The sequence below is a fragment of the Lepisma saccharinum genome, chromosome 18, assembly GCF_977018435.1.
Source record: "Lepisma saccharinum chromosome 18, izLepSacc3.1, whole genome shotgun sequence".
NCBI classification, from domain to species: domain Eukaryota; kingdom Metazoa; phylum Arthropoda; class Insecta; order Zygentoma; family Lepismatidae; genus Lepisma; species Lepisma saccharinum.
In genome coordinates, this window is record NC_139246.1 from 10,308,407 (window position 1) to 10,312,989 (window position 4,583).

Sequence of the window (4,583 nt, forward strand, 5' to 3'; positions counted from 1 at the left end):
GATATATGAAGATGAAATAGATGATTTTGAGCTGATACTGCCAATATGGATATTTTAGACTTACGAGACACGAACGTGTATGAGCAAAAGGGATCCCAAGCAGTACTTTATTCTAGACTCATGTATGGTTGCATAAATGTGCATTTGTTCAGAAAATACAATATGATTTCAACAGAATGCTATCAATGAAGAAACATACCTTAACTGTTCATAAAATGTGATTAAAAATGAGTGTCAATTGCAATAGAGGTTATTTCTGTCAGATGAAATGATCTCCTGCTGGATGCCATGTTGAAACATTTTCCACATAACCACAACCATTGAGCCAAGTAATTTTTATGTGATTGTTTGGTTGATTTGGTGTTTTAAGTCCACTTTATGCACAGTAAGGCTAATCGGGACTGGACCTACAGTTGAAAGTGCGATCCGAACCACTATGTACCTCCACTGGGTATCGAACCCAGGACCCTTTGAATACAAGGTGACGATGCTACCACTGTGCCATGGCGGGGGGGGGGGGGGGACTTGTATGTGATAATAAAGGTTGTGTTTACGTTGGTTGAAAAATTTAAGAGGGTCACAACACTTGCTAACCACCGAACAGTGAGTCAAAATCAGTTTTAAGAACACTTTCACCCGTTAAGACTACATAGTTGGTAGAGTGACTGAACTCCGCTTGCTGAATAAAGAGATATTATTATTATGCTGTAAATTATAGAGTGTAAAATAAATTATGTTGAATGATTGATTGATTTAGTTTGTTTTACTTCGCGTTTCTGCCACTTTTTGGGTAATAGCGAAGATAAGGATGAATGGTGATAACATGAAACCGATGAAAGACAATCACAAACACACATGAACAACACATAAGTCTTATAGAGGATTATACTTGCCTTTGGCCCAGATGCCAGAGCCTCACGTGTCTGCCAAATCAGTCCAAGGGGTACTATGTGGAAGTGAGGTTGACATTTAGGTGTCCTAAGAAAGGGGGGAGGGGATGTCACACCTTACACACCAATAAATGATGTGCTACAGTTCATTTATGAACATTTCAATCACATACTAAATATATAATATTAAGTTAATTAAAGTAGAAGATATTTGTAACTCCGAGTTATCCCCCTGTCTTTTGTCAGCTGCCATGGATGAATGTTGATATTTGTGTGTTGTGAATTACATGTAACTCCACCATTGCGGGTCCCAAGCCCGGATGAGAAAGGGGGAGGGGGAGTAATAACACCTCCTTAAACCACCTTGGTTGAGCTGACTCCGGCTGATGGTACCTTGTAAGGGCCCCTTACCAGGGTTATGGTAAAGTCCTCAATGGCAGAGAAGGGTCCTTCGGTATGGCACAGATGACAGAAGAGGCAGCCTGCGCTCTTGGGAATAATTAAGAGAAAACTGTTGCCTTGTGGAGAAGAGAGATCTTCAAAGGCTAAGGAAAATCCATCCCTGGTTCTGGAGGCTGTGAGATGACCCCCACCAGACACCTTATCGCTGGGCTAATAACCTGCACAGGGTCACCAACGTATTCACATAAATTCAACATGCCTCAGAAGTACTGGACAGAATTTAAGACTACGATCGCGCAGGGAAAAGAAATTGAGAATAGGAACTTGGAATATAAGATCAATAAATGGGAAGGAATTAGTTGAGGAGATGGGGGAAATACAACATCAAAATAATAGAATTGAGTGAAGTTAAAAAGAATGGAAATGGAGAATAGATACTGGATTAGAACTATGTACTTAGATACTCTGGGATCCCAAGAGGGAATAGAGCAAAGGAAGGAGTCTGAGTAGTGGTAGCTACTGAAATAGATCAAAAAGTGACCTGCTGGGAAGTCAGAAGCTCAAGAATCATGACCGTACACACTGCTCTAGGGAAGCCAAGAACAATAATGCAGGTGTATGCCCCCACAGAGGATACAAATGTAGCAGACATTGAGTTTTCTATGATGTGCTACAGAGAACAGTGGGAAAGATCGAGCAAAAAGAGAGAGAGACATTATCATCATGATGGAAGGGTGAGTAATGACCAGAGAAATGGGCAGGGAGTATGTGGACCGTATGGAGGAGAAGAGATCAAAAATTAAAATAGCTAACAACTGCTAGACATATGCATGTTAATAGGGAGATCATACTTCAAAGACAAGTAAATCCAACAAATTACTTTTGAAGGAGATAAAAGAGAAGCAAGAAGCATAAATGACATCTTCGGGATGTAAAAGGAGCAGAGTTAACACCACACCACACTATTAGCAGCAGACATAAACTTCAGAATTGGTAAAAAGAAAATAACAAAATCATATACCAGAATTAAGAGAGAGGAACACCAAAAACCAGAGGAAACAAAAGTACATAAATTACTATAAATAGAGGAGATAGATGATGACATAGAACAAAACTGGTCACAACTGAAACAAATTATATTGAAATCGACAGAAGAAGTGTGTGGGAAAATAGAATTAAGCCAAATTCAACGTACAGGACAAAATGGTGGAATTTGAATTTGCTTAGAACCAGACGTCGAAGAGGAATAAGCAGCATTTTGCCCATAAAGACTGACACAAGACCACATATACTCAATCTGGTCCACATCAGACAAATTTTTGAGCAGAGAAAAAGAAGAAAACTTGTCATTCTTTGACCTGAAACTGCTTTCGACATGGTACCACAAAAGGTAATACGAGAAAGGTCCCACCAAGACTATTCAGAGCAGTAAAGTTGATGTATGAAGAAGTAGAAGTAGTCGTTCGACTAAATGGTGAAACCAAGGCTCGATGGTGAACAAAGGAGTGAAACAAGGGGATAATCTAATCCTGTTACTCTTTGTAACACTAATGGATGAAGTGATAGAAATAGGCAAAGGACAGAAAAGACAAAGGTAGGGAAGTGGAGAATGAGGCCAGTGTACTTCCAAACTTTGATGTACGCAGATGATATAGTGTTCATTGCAAATACATAGGAAAAGCTGCAAAGAACAATACTAGGGTGGAGAAACATTAAAGGAAGAAGGTCTAGTGGTAAATAAAAGTAAGAGCAAAGTAATGAAATTGAAGACGTGCAGAAGAGATGATCACTTAGGAAACTTAATGTGTATTGTAATGGAAAACAACTCGAGCAGGTCCCAAGTTATGAATACCTTGGAAAAATACTTCATCAAAATGGGAAAAGAGAGCCAGAAGTTTCAAATGGGTTCTGAAAAGCAAATAATGCATACTATCAATTAAGCCATGGTGCTGATAACATCACACCCACCTTTGGCCGAGATCAAGAAAGTTTGGGGCTCTAACTCCACACCCCCTATACGCCTTTGTGACATAGTGCAAAGCACAGGGGAAACTTTACTTTTAAACTTTAATTAATTAAACCAGATAATATTCGGAAGATGAGAAATAGCAATGAGGGCCAAACCTCAAGTATATAAATCAGTGATACAACCGATACTACTGTATGGAAGTGAAAGATGTCCAATGAAAAGAAAGGAACTTGGTAAGATAACAAAAGATAGTAGAAAAAACAGAAGAGAGAGTAAGAAATGAAAGGCTAAGGTAAGAGCTGGAGCAAACATCAATTGAATACCAACTCATCAAAAGACACAATAGTTTGGTCATGTAACCAGAATGAATGAGGAAATAAAACCAAGCAATTTGGAGATAAGTCCAGAAGGAAGAAGGCTCAGGGGCATGCCAAGGAAGACATGGTTGAAGAAAGAGTGAGAAAACTAGCAAAGACATTCCAAGAAATAAAGAAGATGGCCAAGAACAGAGAAGAATGGGAACAGTGGGTCAAAGCATCCCCAATGTTGAAAGACATAAAGGTTAGAGAAAGAAGAAGTGAATTGCTTGTGATTTGTCTGTTTATCTGTAGCAGAAGAAGAACGTTTCAGTATTAGAAGAATCCTTTTGAAAGTGGCTCATTATCTATCTATGTAAGATAAACTATGCACAGACAAAGTTCCCTGAAATGTGTAAAACTAAGTAAACTTCAGAAACTGTTTATTGCTACCACTTGAAGGTACCTTGAAAACTAATACCATTTGTTTGAGAAAGTGTGTAAAGTTTTATTTTATATAAATAATTTTTACTAAAGTTTATATTTGGCTTCACAATAAATTATATATATTACAACACAAACATATCTGTGTATTACTACATTGGTACAACTTAAAAGAAACACTTATTAGCCTTATGTTGCTAGCATAGCAAAAAAATAAAAAAATCTGTTGTCCATCAATATGTTCTTACATTTGGCCAACCGTAACTTGGTGGGCACTTCGCTCTTCACAAAAAAAAGGGTTACTTTTGTTAAATGGAGAGCAAAGTAATAAAGAGTAATATTTATTATTCCACAACTGTCACAGTTCTTTTACAAATAATCCTGGACCTTTTTTTTATGGATGGATTGAAAACTTTTCGAGTCCCCCTCATCTAAACATTAAGCTCCAAATTTGATGCTGCCCACTCAAAATTAGGATCCAAGTTATAGCCCTGTGACCAGCCACTTTAAGTAAAGTTGGTCTAATATTGTTAACTGGGTTCATAAACAAAACACTGAGATTAACGTTTTCACCGAGAGCAT